Source organism: Trematomus bernacchii, unplaced genomic scaffold, assembly GCF_902827165.1.
Source record: "Trematomus bernacchii unplaced genomic scaffold, fTreBer1.1, whole genome shotgun sequence".
NCBI classification, from domain to species: domain Eukaryota; kingdom Metazoa; phylum Chordata; class Actinopteri; order Perciformes; family Nototheniidae; genus Trematomus; species Trematomus bernacchii.
The window spans coordinates 14,024,929-14,040,240 of NW_022987698.1; the positions used below are offsets into that span (position 1 = coordinate 14,024,929).

Consider the following 15,312-nt stretch of genomic DNA (forward strand, 5'->3'; position numbering starts at 1 on the left):
ATGTGGATTTTGTTAGATGTCTGAAATATTGTCTGTGGTTTAGACAAGCTTAATATAATTACAGGTTGTGTGCAATGACATAAAATATGTAATAAATACCTCACTCATGAACATCTAAAGCTTCTTTGTTTCCTCAAAACAGCAGTTGCTGACAAGTATCCAAATGAGACTAAACGTCATAACATTAGCCGCCTTTAGCTTAGCGGTGGTGTGCAGCCATGCTACCTATGTAGTTTGTTCATAGCATAATGTTAGCATTTCACTTCCGGTGATTGCATTTCCTCTTTAAAAATCATAAAGGGATGTTGATATGTGGAGATTATCCTGCTGAACATAACAGTTAAGTATTCTAAACGTTTGTTACCACAGAGCTTATTTTCTGCTCTAATCTAAAACCCTATGGAAAAAACGTTCTGTCAATGGACTCATGCGATGCTTTCTTTCAGTTCGGCCTACAAATATACATAATCCTTGCACCACTACTCTAACAGCTCTTATCATGGCTGCCACATAGTTACTTCTGGGTAATTTCACTCAGCTAGGAACCTTCCTGAACTAACAAAACTATTAAAGCAAAATCTCAGATATGCTGCTAATCTCCAAAGGAGGCATCGCAAATACAGGAAATGTATTCTTGAATTGGCGTATTCTTTCTAAACTGTCTCTGCTTGATACCTGACAAGACAAAATTGATTTTAGTGTGTTATTGTCAGAAAGGCTGTGCAACCGATGCGTCCTTAGCCATCCTGTTGAGTCCACTACTGCATTACATTAGGTCAGACATTTACAGTTACAGTAAAGACTTTTGTAAGCGCTACATGGAAATCCTGGGGATTCAACTTTTGAGGATCCTGAAGGTCTAGACTTCATGATAATCCATCCAACAGTCGCCATATTTTACTCTGAACCAGAGTGCTCAGAGTGATGTTGCTCAAAATAAAAGAGGAAATAGTCCTCTTTCAATGAAAAGTCAGCCACAGCTGCTCAGTGCTGCAGTAACTCTGAGCTGCCAGTGGAATCACTCTTTGGTGTCTGTGAAACGGCAGGCCAGAGGCAGCAATAACACACCACACCATGATGTACGATGCTATTACACTGCAGACAGAAGATCAGTCAGCATCCGGCTTCAGTCTCTGCTGCACCGAGCCAAATGCAGCGCACGATGATTTCTACCATTAACACATTTCTTTAATGGAACCGTTCATACATGTCTAATAATATTCTGCTCATTATGTTTCTGTTGAGGGATGAGGTCAAGCTGCAAGTTTCCTTTATACTGAAAGAAGGAAGTGAGAAGAACCGATTAAAAGTACAACTCTGAGATCACCTATTGTACTTTCCATTTTATACTGCTTTACTATATCTCAGGGGGATGTATTTTACTTTTTACTCCACTGCATTTGTCTGACAGCTTGAGTTACTTATTACATAAAAGCATATGATATACTTACCTATCATATTACTGCGCGACACAATATTCCAGTATAAAGTATCTGAAAGATACAAAAGAAGTAAGAAATTAAAGAAGATAATGAAATTCATGTACGGTACGGTATTTTAATTATTTTCATGCTAACTCTATTTTACTTTTACCTGAGCTAGATGAAAGGGAGAGTTTTACCTGTATCAAAATATTTTAAGTGTATTAATATCGTAAAATATCAAAATATTTATTCAGTGGTGACAAATGGTGCAAGAAAATCTGTCCTTTTATAATTGCAGTTTTATGCCGTGCCATGCCTCTCAAAAAGACATTTTGCCCCTGCTGCATTTGAAGCCATGAACAGATGGAGAGGTGACTTATTTGCCCTGATCTGAGTCTCGTAGGACTCTCTCCCTCCAGGCTCTGGAACGCCTCCAGCAGCTAAATAAATGCTTTAGCCAGTCGAGGTTATCCATCAAGGGCCCCTTCACAACACTCTTTAGGCTTTCTAAGTCAGGAGGAACTCGTGGCAGTGTTAGTCCCAGGTAACGATCAGGTATTTTTCCACCATTTTGCGTTCACACCGGACGCGATGCGATTTTTGGGGGCGGCGCGATTACATGTAAAGTCAATGCAGAGACGCGGACTGACGCGAATTCGCTCCGACGGCGCGCATGAAGCGGTGGACGCGGCGGAATCACGCGATTGAGGGGATTTGAAGGGGGGCGCATCAAACGCGAGAGTTCCATTTTTTCAACTCGAGCGTCAAATTCACGTGACGCGTCCTCGCGAAAGCCAATCAGCGTTGGGATTCCCTTTGACGTCCCTCTGACGTCCTGCTGTTGATCAGTTGTAAAGATGGAAGAGATGATCGTTGTGGCTGTGAGTGGGTTCCCGGAGATTTACGATACAATGTCGTAGCCTATATCTACCGGGACCGCAACAAAAAGGAGCTGGCTTGGAGGAGAATAAGTACCCAGACACGGCGTTTGTTGCTAGGTTTGTAGGACTTCCACAGAAGGTACAAAGCAGCAATAGTTGTTATATCCTCCATAGTCAAGGACAGAAATAACCAAAACGATCTTGCATGGAAGTGTAAACAACCTCAACTGTCCGTCAACGGCGCGGCGCGTCAACGATATGTCTGTTTTGAATGACGCTATAAAACAAACTGCAAGCCGCGGTGAAACTTGAGCGACTACAATTATGACAATAATGCGAATATACAACTAAGCAATGTCTACAGGAGCAGTTTGAGCTCCCAAAAGCTTTGCATGAATTCAGAGAAATATTCAACAAATAAATTAAAGCTTTTCACTGAGAGATAATTTAATCCTACTTTGCTTTTTGGGTTTTTCTCTTCCCTGTAGGGTTATATAGGTTTGTGTGCATGTAAATTGTCTGCAAAGGTTAAAATCCCAAAGTTCCCACCAGAGGGAGTTTCTCTCCCACACACTCCCCCCCCTGCCTAAAACGCCTCTATTGGACTCCTTTGTTTACTTTCGTAACTTGGTGACCTCGCTATGTTACACTTGGTTAGCTTTCCAACTAATTGTATGAGAAAAATAAAGAGCTTTTTGAACATTAAAGAATGGAGACATGTCACAGTAAGGGCACAACATACACATATAAACCTGAAAATGTGCATGACATGTACTCTTTCAGTTTCAATTTAATAATTCCCAACTATGATAACTAAATAACCAAATCAGATTTTATGGCCATCACTTGTTTGTGTTGCCATAGCTGGATCACACCAACAATCACACCCTGATCCTTCTGGTGTCCTCTTTACATTTTATCTCCTATACGTTTATTTTAAATTAAGTGGACCTCCCTCAGTCTCTCTACCCATCTTTGCCTCTAAGACTAATCTTTGTGGTCAGCATTTATTTTTCTCCAGCCTGTCGTTTCTCGGACTGCCTCTGCAGGATGTATTGACAATAGATACACAGGTGTGTTGTGACAACAGTCTGTTCAGGGGGAGGTGAAGGACTGCAGCGAATCACGCAGGCAAGACTGACACGGCATGATCTGCTGATCTAATTTATAGCCGGATGGAGGCCTCAAAATGTTGCATAAACATTTAAATCAGTGGTGGAGGAGAAATTCAGAACCTTTACTGAAGTAAAATAGGGTAAGTGAAAATCCTTCATTGAAAATGTGAGAGTAACAGCCAAATACTTATTAATATTAAAAGTACCAATGCAGAAGAAAATTCCCCCAAAATGCCCCCAATTATGCATTGATAATTTTCATGCATTAATGTAAGAGCGGGATTTTCTTGAAGTAGTTGGTTGAGGTGTAGCTTATTATGTTGTAGTCTAGGGGTGTCAAACATATGGTCTGAGGGCCACAACCGACTTCAAATCAAATCCGGTCAACCTGATGACAGGTCATTTATTCATTACATTATTACATTACATTGCATTTAGCTGACGCTTTTATCCAAAGCGACTTACAATAAGTGCATTCGACCAAGAAGATACAAACTTGAAGAAAACAGAATCATATAAGTACATCAGGTTTCATAGAGCCAAAAAATGTCAAGTGCTACTCAACTGGCTTTAGATAAGCCAGTCCTTTGTTAGTATATAAGTGCTCTGTTAGTAATTCTTCGACTCGAAGTGGAGTCGAAAGCGATGAGTTTTCAGTCTGCGCCGGAAGATGTGTAAGCTTTCTGCTGTCCTGATTTCAATGGGGAGCTCATTCCACCATTTTGGAGCCAGGATAGCAAACCGACGTGTTTTTGCTGATGGGAACTTGGGTCCCCCTCGCAGTGCTGGTGCAGCGAGCCGTTTGGCTGATGCAGAGCGGAGTGCACGTGCTGGGGTGTACAGTTTAACCATGTCCTGGATGTAGGAAGGGCCGGATCCATTCGCAGCATGGTACGCAAGTACCATTGTCTTGAAGTGGATTCTAGCAGTTACTGGAAGCCAGTGAAGGGAGCGGAGGAGCGGCGTGGTGTGGGAAAATGTTGGAAGGTTGAAGACCAGACGAGCCGCTGCATTCTGGATGAGCTGCAGAGGTCGGATGGCACATGCAGGTAGACCAGCCAGGAGGGAGTTGCAGTAGTCAAGGCGTGAGATGACGAGAGCCTGGACCAGAAGTTGCATCGTTTTCTGGGTCAGGAGGGGACGTATCCTTCTGATGTTGTAAAGGGTGTATCTGCAGCAGCAGGTAGTAGAAGCGATGTTTGCAGTGAAGGACAGTTTGTTATCTAGGGTCACACCCAGATTCCTAGCAGTCTGAGTCGGGGAAACAATAGAGGTGCCGATGTTGATTGTTAGGTCAAGAGTGGGACAATCTTTTCCCGGAAGGAAAAGCAGTTCAGTCTTGTCAAGGTTGAGCTTGAGGTGGTGAGACATCCACTGAGAGATGTCAGCTAGACAAGCAGAGATGCGTGCGACGACCTGGGTCTCTGAGGGGGAAAGGACAGAATTAATTGGGTGTCGCCAGCGTAGCAGTGGTATGAAAAACCATGCGGGCTAATGACCGATCCGAGCGAGTTTGTGTACAAGGAGAAGAGGAGGGGACCAAGAACAGAGCCCTGAGGGACCCCTGTAGTTAATTGACAAGGGTCGGACTCGGACCCTGTCCAAGTTACCCTGTAGGTACGGTCTTTGAGGTATGAGGTGAGGAGGGAAAGTGCAGAGCCTGAAACTCCAAATTCTTGGAGAGTGCGAAGGAGGATCTGATGGTTCACCGTGTCGAATGCAGCAGACGGGTCCAAAAGGATGATGACAGAGGAGAGGGAGGCTGCTTTAGCCGTGTGCAGTTCCTCAGAGACAGCGAGGAGGGCAGTTTCTGTTGAGTGACCTGCCTTGAAACCAGACTGGTGCGGATCAAGAAGGTTGTTCTGATGGAGATAACAGGAGAGTTGTTTAAAGACAGCGCGTTCAAGTGTTTTAGAAAGGAACGGGAGGAGAGAGACAGGCCTGTAGTTTATAACATCGGACGGGTTGAGAGTGGGTTTCTTTAGGAGAGGGTTTACTCTTGCCTCCTTGAGACTGTTTGGAAAGTGACCAGAAGTTAGAGAAGTGTTGATGAAATGGGTGAGAAACGGTAGAATATCAGGAGCGATAGTCTGAAGGAGGTTTGAGGGGATAGGGTCCAGAGGACAAGTGGTAGGACGGGCAGAGGTAATGAGGGTAAGAACCTCACTTGGAGAGAGAGGGGAAAATGAGGTCAGTGTGTGGGTGAAAGCTGGGTCTGGTGACCCAGTGGTGAGTAAAGGTGAGTCAGAAAAAGAAGAGTGAATATCATCAACCTTTTTTTCAAAGTAGTTAACAAAGTCGCTTGACAGAATGGAGGAGGGGGAAGGGGCTTTGGGGGGTTCTAAGAGGGTGGAAAAGATGGAAAATAGTTTTTTGGGATTGGAATAGGAAGAATGGATCTTATCTTGAAAGAAATTGGTTTTTGCCTGAGAGATCGAAGCAGAGAAAGAGGAGAGGAGAGCCTGATAGGTTAGGAGGTCGTCATGGTGTTTGGATTTCCACCATTTCCGCTCAGCTGCCCGAAGGATGGTTCTATTAGCATGCAGTGCGTCATTTAGCCAGGGAGCAGGAGGGGACTGACGAGCCTGCCGAGATGTGAGAGGACAGAGAGAGTCCAGAGAGGATGAAAGAGTAGAGAGGAGAGTTTCTGCAGCAGAGTTTGGAGGCAGGAGTTGGAACGAGTCAGAGGAAGGGAGGGCTGAGAGCACCGATGAGGCAAAGGTAGAGGGGGAGAGGGAACGAAGGTTATGGCGGACAGGTGCAGAATTAGAACAGATTAGTTTGTTATGTTTGGAAAGGGGTAGAGAGAATGAAATGAAAAAGTGATCGGATGTGTGAAGTGGGTTTACAGAGAGGTTAGAAGTAGTGCAGTTCCTTGAGAATATGAGATCAAGGGCATTGCCAGCTTTATGAGTTGGTGGGGATGGAGACAGTGAGAAAGCAAAGGCGGTTAAAAGAGATGTTAGTTCAGATATCTTCCCTGTCTGGAGGTTGAAGTTTCCGACAAGTACAGCGGGAGGGCCAGTTTCAGGGATGTGTGAGAGGAGATTATCTAATTCCTCCAAGAAATACCCCAAGGCGCCAGGTGGACGGTAGAGAACAACAATGGTTAATTGTATAGGATGGGTTACTGTGACGGCATGGAATTCAAAGGTGGAAGGAGTGAAGTTAGGTAGCTTGAAGAGGGAAAAGCTCCATGTGGGAGAGAGCAGGAGACCAGTGCCACCTCCTCTGCCAGTGGGTCTGGGTGTATGGGAGAAGGCAGGGGCGGACTGGCCATCTGTAGAATCTGGAGAACCACAGAACGGCCGGTCGTCAAGGGCCGTTGACGGCCGGCCGGCCCTTTAAAATTGTTTTATTTAACGTCATCTTTTAAGTTGCGCTGACGGCCGACAGAGGGCGACAGCGGCCGCTAATGCAGTTGTGTGGTTCTTATTTGTCAAATAATCACACACGAAGAAGAAAAAAGACCGGCCACACGAAGAGAAGGGATTAGACAGGGAGAATGAAAAACATAGATACAAATCAAAGAAAACGGTGAGGGCGAGAAGGCAAGAGGAAAAATGGTGAAGTCACTCGCAGGTGAAGCATATAAATGTCGCAAATTGACAGACCTTTTTGGCAGCAGCGCTGCCACAAGCACTATCATCAGCAGCTTAGAACAAGTGCAAGATGATGAAGAGAATGATGAGGGCGCGAGTTCAGATATACAGCCAGCCTCCTGCGTTCATGATGAGGGACAGAGTTGAGCTGGTGGAAGAACCAGATACAAGAGCAGGGCAAGAGCAAGAGGTGGGTGAGAATTATCCCTTGAACTGCATAAATGCAGCCTAATAAACAGCTGATTTCTAATAACTAATAACAAATAGTACTGTATGTTTGTGTGTTTACTGTTTTACGATGTCCCATGTGTTTAAGACATCTGAGGAGTGTCCGCCCTCTTTAGGTGAGAATTATCCCTTAAACCAGGCGGCGCTTGAGGCTCAGGTTTGGGAAGGCTAAATAACTTTTTTTTACCTGACGCTGCCCGCCTCCGGCGTATATAGAAAAGAGATCAACTCAGTGAAAGCACCGCCTGCTGACCAATTAGAGCTCAGTGTGCGAAGTTTAAATCTATCAAGTCATATTACAGAATAAAGGAAATACAGTTTAAACTGCCGTAGCCTATGCAGAGAAGACGCCGACATGTCGCACTTATCATTCATATCACATCATCAATCAGATCATCGATCATATAATATCACAATATTTCCTTATCTGAGTCAGCTTCTTGAGCCGTATCTGGCCGTGCAACACTTACATTGTCACATATACTGTATGCAGAAGTATTATTTTAAGCAACACATTAGGTTGACTCAAATGTAATTAAAGTCAGATCCACTCGTGTCTTATGGGGCAGTGATATCATAAAACTGTTGTACGCATTCAAACACTCGGTAGCCTAGTTTATTTATTTTTTAACCAGTTGTTATATATTCACCTTGCAGGTGCAACTATGTGGCTTGTATCCTGGATTATATGTTTAAGTCATGGATGTTTAAAGTTCATATTTGTCTAATATTAGTTTACTTTTCATTAATGAAGTATGATGCTGTGCTGTCAGTACACTTGTCCCTGTTTGTGACGGTCAAATGTAGCTAACCCCGCCCCTTTCACGTGCTCTCAGCTGGAGAGAGAAACCCTGGCTTGATTTACCGAGTTGATAACCAGCGTCGTAGGACCACTTAGCGAGATCTCGTTTGTTAGGGTTAGTTAAGATAACTCAAACATATCCAGGGTCTGTTGAACTGGCTTCGTAGTACGGGGCACAGGTGGCTGCATAGCAGCGCTAATGTCAAAGACACAAACATTATACATTATATTTTTATTTTACCAGGATGCAGTGACACAATTATTTAAGGCTTAGCCTTCCCTAGCCTACAGTACCCGCCGCCCCTGACTTGAACTGCATAAATAGTAGGCTATTGTAAAAAAAATTCTGATGCCACCGCTCCCACCCCCCGAATGTGGCTGGTCTGGGTCAGATTCCAGGGCTGAATTTTAGTCCCAGTCCGCCCCTGGGAGAAGGAATATGCTGTGGAGAGAGCTGCTGGGGTGGATGTGTTGGATGGTGTAATCCAGGTCTCAGTGAGAGCAAGGAAATCCAGAGACTGCAGGGAAGCGTAGCCAGAGATGAAGTCAGCCTTAGGAACCTATTCCAGCTTTAAACTTCATAAAGTCCACTGCTTTTTTGTATTTGTCCACCAGGGTCAAGCTGTCAGAATATGGGGGAAACAACACCACCTCCCTATAAACGATACTGTAGCTCATCTGCAACGGCTTTTTCCATTGGATTTCCAAAATTGTCCAAAATAAGCCCTGTGGCACACATACATTTAGGATACTTACCAATTTTGTTCGGTAGGATAGTCTCTTTATATGAACTCCACTTGCAATCGTCAGAAGTAAAAAGCTATCTTTTAGCTTTAAACATACTACCTCATGGTCTGATGGCTACGCATTACCACTAAAGGTGGATAACTTTCGATTTAGTAGTCTTGTTTAGTCACTTCTTAGCAACAGGTGTTTTTATGACACATAGAAGCTTCAGACATTCACAAGTGGGGTATTTACTGATATATTTTATGCTGTAGAAGAAATTGTTAAAATCTCTTCAGCTAGTGTTAACCATAAACCCTTGTAAAAAGTAATATCAGGTTTAAGGACTCCTTCCTGCACCACTCTATAAGCAGGGGTGCACATAACTGGTACGCAGGTACGCATGCGCGGCAACAATCTGAAATGCGTACCGTCACTTGTGTCACAAAGCTTGTGAAGCTTTTCCAGAAGGCGGTTAGATCATCGGACGACAGAGTCGGTCTCCGTGTGCACAGACAGGGCTGCTGTTAACGTCGGTCTGTACAGCAGCCCTGCGCTAAAGCGCATCACAACGTTCACACGCTCCGCGGTCACGAAGCTCTGTACTCCACTACTACCCCCCCCCCCCCCGTTGACAATCGCGAAGCGCTGTACTCCACTACCACCCCCCCCCCCCGTTGAGAAGAAGTTGGAGTACCAAACACTGACTCCGGGTACACATCTGAGTACCTCACTGAGAAAGTTGTGTGCACCCCTGTCTATAAGAACACAATACAGTGATGCTTGTTTTTGCTGCCACAAGTGGCCAAAGACAGTTACTGCTTCACGTTTAGGCATCATGTCTAATGCATTTACAGACATTTAGAGAGTTTCTATACTTTAATGCTTTCACAAATATTTGCTCTTGCTGGTTAAATAATAAGTCGCCATTGATGGTGAATGAAAATGTTGTAAAATGTTATCAGTGTGAGCATTTATTGATAGAAAAAGCCAAGTTATCCTACTTGTGAATCCCTGCCAGAGCAGAGTATACCAGGATGCATTGCATGCAAGCTTCTGATGCCCAGAGGGGCCCTCAGTCATGTGCTTTTGCGTGGCTAATACAGCTGCAGCCTTGGCTTCTCTCCGCTGCATTTTCTTATTGCTATTAAATAAATATAGCTGATTATCCAACTCATCCATAGCACTGTTAATATATTTTCATCCATAATATTTTCATTATTTTTTTACTTTTGGGATGCCATTCAAGCTGTTGGGAACATAAGTGAAGAGGACCAGGAAGGTCTGTTTTTAAGCGACACGTAAGTTAGAAACTAGGGAAGCATTTGGCAGCAAAAGAGCCACACGTTCCTCTCAGTAGGTGTAGGTGGAGACCAAACTTATGTATTTGATGGACCGAGATATAGACTAGAAATCCACTCTGAAATAGTTTTCCTTGCACCCAGCTACGTCACCGTAACTTCAAATGAGGATGAAATACATATTTTGAAGCAGGAGAACTCAGGTGCACTAAAGTATTATTGCTTCAATTGACTTCATTTACCAGCAACACTGACATTGTGTCCTCCCTATTTTTGAAACAATCCCTTTAAAAAACAATGCTTTTATAAAAAAATTATAAATAAATGACAATAATAAACACAAATGCTGTGTTAATATTTGTTTTGTATGTATGGTGTTTAACACAATTCTGCTGGAAATTGTATTCCACTATTTGAATTATTTTGATAACTCCTTTCAGAAAAAGGCTCAAATTGTTAGAGTAGTCTTATACAGTATAAACCTCTAGGAGAATGGTTGATCGGTATGAGAATATTTTGCGTACCATGTGTAGAAACATTATTTAACAAAGATGACAGTATGTGCAGTTTGAGATGCAAAGTACTGACACACAGTAAAGAAGAGCAGCTGTGATGAGTGATGGTTACTTTGGGAATCAGTAGCTCTCCTTCTTCTGCAGTCTCTGTACTGAAAGTGAGGCAGTGTACTGTGCAGTTAAATGGCAGCCTTAACCACCTCTCTGCCTCTCTGTCATTAGCATAGCGTAGGAGGCAGAGCTGATTGAGTGGCCAGTTGGCAGTCAGAGAGACATTTCTTTTCAGATTCTTTGTTCATGTACTGCGTTTGGACAAACAAAAAAAATCACCACCAATGAGCACAAACAGTCTTTATCAAGCAGTTTGTAGATTTTCATTAAAACAGCAGTTAAAACTTCCCAGCTAAAAATGTTAAATTAAATAAACCTCAAAATCACCTTTAAGGACAAGTATCTTTTCTTTTTTAAATATTACATTGATATAGAGATACATGATCAGGATCAGAGAATGGTTCAATACAGCGCCACTTAAGGCCAGTGCTTCTTGTTATATTAATCAGCTGAGATTCAATTTTACATTTTTCATTCGAATGTTGAATTTGTGTGTTTAAATTTGAACTGGCAGTAACTATTTTGAAAGAACCGTATCTAGACTTTGTCTATATAAAGGTCCTTGTGACCAAAACATATTTTTTAATGAATCAATGCAGACTTGATAAAACTGTGGGAATTACCTTTTTCCTTTGATATTTGATCTTAAGAGAACTTTTGTTTCCTGCACTACAAAAGAGACAAAGCTAGTGATCTGAGTGTTGCCCTACATTCTACTTATAAGAACATATTTTCTCTTTATTCACAATATTTATTACAAAATGGCTTTCCTGCTTTTGTTTGTCACATTAATAATTGCACACAAACGACAGTATGATCCTTTAAATATTTTGACTTGTATGTCGCTATAAGGTTCCAATCACACAAGCATGTATTCTATTTATTTATTTATCTTCAATTATCATATTATTTATTCTAATTTATTTTCTTATCTTATAAATTCAAAAGTTCAAAACATACAACAAAGTATGCAAAAAAAGAGCAAACAACGCCCAAAAAGTGAATTTGTCGATATTAATTTCTCTCTGTTCGTCTTCTGATACATCCATTTCCAATTCCTCCTTCTATTTTGCTTTGGTCTTAATTTCGAGTTTTTTAAGTTTTGGTACGTTTTTTTTTTCCATTTCAAACTCACTTTCTCCTTTTTGGATGGCGGCAATCACATCCTGCACACTGAATCGAGGACCTCTCTTTGCTGGTGGCATTCTAAAATGGAAAATTAATTAATACATATGCTTATTATATTGTAATAGATTACCTGAAGGAATAGATAGGGTGGTGGAACAAGTGTTTATTCTGTCTGGCTTAGCCTATTATCATACTAAAAGGAATGCATGCACCACCCCCTTCCAGGTGTCCCGATGCAACAAGCATCTGATCATATTTACATTGTACACTTAAGTCACACAATACTACCTGGCTTAGCCTATTATCATAATAAAAGGAATACCTACACCCACACATGCAGGTAAACCAATGCAGCAAGTCACACAATACTGCCTAGTATCATAATAAAAGGAATACCTACACCCACACATGCAGGTAAACCAGTTCAAGTCACACAATAGGCGCTTTCACACCAAGTACTTTTCCCAGGAATAGTTCCCGGAAAATAATTCCCCGGAACTCTTTAGTTCCGGAACTATCTAGTAGATCGCGTTCACACCGGAATAAGTCCCTGAGGAAGGATTACGCAAATGAAGCCGCTGACGTCACTTCTTCTTCTTCTGCTTTGGGTTTACTGGCAGGCCGCAACAACTTCACGGCGTATACTGCCACCCGAAGTCGGGTGGCATGGGTAAATCGCCAGAAGCACCGACACCTCCTCATCACTCCACCGCTCCCACGTTTTATTTTGTGTTGCCATAAGTTAGTCTCTCTCTCTCTCCGTTGGTGCGCTGGGTTAATGCTAATACTAATAATGCTAATGCGAGCAAATCAAATGGCGGCTTCACAAAATCTTTTCTGAGTTTTACGGGGCGTGGATTGCAATTCGTCCAGCCAATCAGAAATTGGAACCTTTTCCTCCCCAGGAAAGTACCACCTTTCAGGGACTGAAAAGGGGTGAAAAGGGGTGAAAAGGTTTGCGAAAAAAAGTTCTAGTTCCAGATCTTTTTGGTGTGAACGCAAAATCCCAGGAACTATCGGAACTATTCCTGGGAAAAGTACTCCGGTGTGAAAGCACCTATACAGACAATCAGACACACCAGGGAAACTAACGACAGGAAGGCAAACACAGGAAGTAGGATCAGACAAGACACAAGGAGGAAAACATTTCAAAATAAAAGGTGGAAAATGAAAACATAAATCCAAAACCATGACAGTAACTAATTAACTGATAAGATACAAGTAGAGAATATTGCTAGAGATATCATTTCACATACTGCTATCAGAAATAAATAATGTATTCATTTATTCAATTCTGGTCTTAATTCAACATCTTAACAGAGGACACATTTAGAACTTAGTTATAGTGAATTATCAAATACATTATATTTCTATTTGTGTTTTATTTCCACATGTGAACATGTCAAGGGCAATGTCCATGACAGGTGCACATGCTATTTTGACTACCACACTGACCCAGGTATGTAATATTGCAACAAAGACATAAGCTGCTCAAAATCATATTTGATGAATGTATTCCACAAAAACTGAATATGTACATGTTCTAATCTAGACATTGTAATAATCACACAAAAAAAATATTTGAGGCATTTTACTTACTTGAATCCGGGCCGGCTAAAATGATTGGTCGTGCTTTTTACAGCGCTACGGCTTCCACAGATGAAATGTTTTATGTATTTATTGTCAAAGCATTTAATATATTCATTGCTATCGGGATGTTAAGAGCATTCCATGCAATATAACAAAAAGTGTTTCTGAAATAAATTACATAGGCCTACCCCACCTTTAATATTTAATCTATTATATATATATTTTTACTTGATTCTCAAAAATATTTTCTTACTAACAGTGGCAATACATTCTCCTGTATCCTAGAAAAATACAATGAGAGCATAGTATTTAATAATAAAAGAGAGACTGTCTCATAATTTGATTCTCTGCAGTTGGTGGAAATGAGCCTCCATACATTGATTCATAGGAGAACCAGATGTATTAATATACATTATGTTCTTCTTCCTCTTTAAGTAGACAGCTTTACTGGATGTTCCTCACCCCGAAGTTCTCAATAGCAAATAGCTCTGTTTGTGCCTGATTACCTAATTAATTCATAGATCCACCTTAAAAAAACCAGGGTAATCCCGGGCTGGCCCCTCCCTCTTTTGCGGTCTCCAGCACCAGCTCACTTCCCTCTCTCTCAGTTCCCCCGCCACCAGGAAAAGACGCTCACCCGGACTTTGGGTATTTTCTCCGGTCCCTTGTTTGTAGACGGACCCCTCCAGTCCCACCCACTGCTCTTTGTTACCACAGCATTTGCCCCCTCCTCTGCTTTTATTCCACATGAGAAAGAGTTAATTTCTTCCTTTCAGCGGATTGATTCCTGACTGCATCTGGATTGTTTTCCCTTCCTCGGGGGGGGGGGGCTGTCGCTGCAGGACCAGAGCTTGATGCGTCCTCTAACGCAATTACTGCAAAGAAAACTGGTTTAAACGTCGGAACAAAAGGGACGTTGAAGATTTTTTTCTACACCCCCCCCTTACCCGGGTCTGTCAATCAATTTGCACCACTGCAGTTGTCAAGTTGGAGCCCTGCTGGGAAATGGACAAACCTCTGAACTGAAGACGCTGCTCTGCCTCACACACTACCACAGCCAGGACGTGATTAGGACAGGATTCCCCGAGTGGAGGTAACGTAAATTCTCTATTTTAAAAAACTTTATTGGCTAAAGTCCTGTTTCATTCAATTCACTTGTGGCTGGTGGCAAGAAACACGCCGTGGTTTGTCTCCCAGTATCCATTAAAGTGATTTTCTAACGTGTTTTCTACTGTCGTGTCCCCAGTTGTCCGCACTGCTTAGCATCCGGGTGATGTGCTCAACCGCTGTTTCTTTACCTTGACACCCACTTATTAGCAACAAGAGGCACATTTGGGGTTTTCCACAGGTGTGAAAGCACAACTATCAGGCTCCAGGGATAATATACCTGCTATTGTATCGTATTTCCTTCGATATTTCCCCAAACAATGTCTCACAAACCCGCCGGGGCACGTTTTCTAACCCGTTTCTCCTCGTCAAACGTCCCGACAGTTAGCTAGGTTACAGCCCCGAGACGTGCCTCTGTAGTCTGCACTGGTCAATGCTGTCAAGTCTCCATTCAAAAAAATGTGGACTTGTAAACGCCAACTTGCATCGCTTGAAGACTTATCAAAACACCTGTTATATGATCTTTAAGACAATAATTAATCTGTAATAGATCGAATATCACTTAATTTCGACAAAATATCAACTTTTAGACATGTTACGCAGTGCTCCTTGCTAGTCCCTGTCGCCCACCTCTGTTTGTTTTCCAGCTAGGAGACCGTGAGTATCAGTTAGTAAAGTTATAATTTCAGTAACATATCATGTTTATAAGTGCACTGGAGGTATGCCGAATTGAACGGCTGTTTCTACTGATTCTTACGGGGGGTTTAAGATCTATAAAATCT

General features: G+C 42.3%; 1 protein-coding gene across 5 annotated transcripts in view; it reads left to right on the top strand.

Annotated features, from left to right (window-relative positions):
• Window positions 1-14,013: 14,013 nt before the first annotated feature.
• The window catches only part of LOC117489423 (plasma membrane calcium-transporting ATPase 1-like), a 116,634-nt gene continuing 115,335 nt past the window's right edge, over window positions 14,014-15,312 (top strand). For 4 of the 5 annotated variants that reach the window (XM_034138670.1, XM_034138668.1, XM_034138667.1 and 1 more), the window contains exon 1: window positions 14,014-14,516. The gene's annotated coding sequence lies outside the window, so the exon portion shown is untranslated. The remainder of the gene's footprint in view (window positions 14,517-15,312) is intronic. The other variant, XM_034138666.1, reaches the window with a different exon arrangement.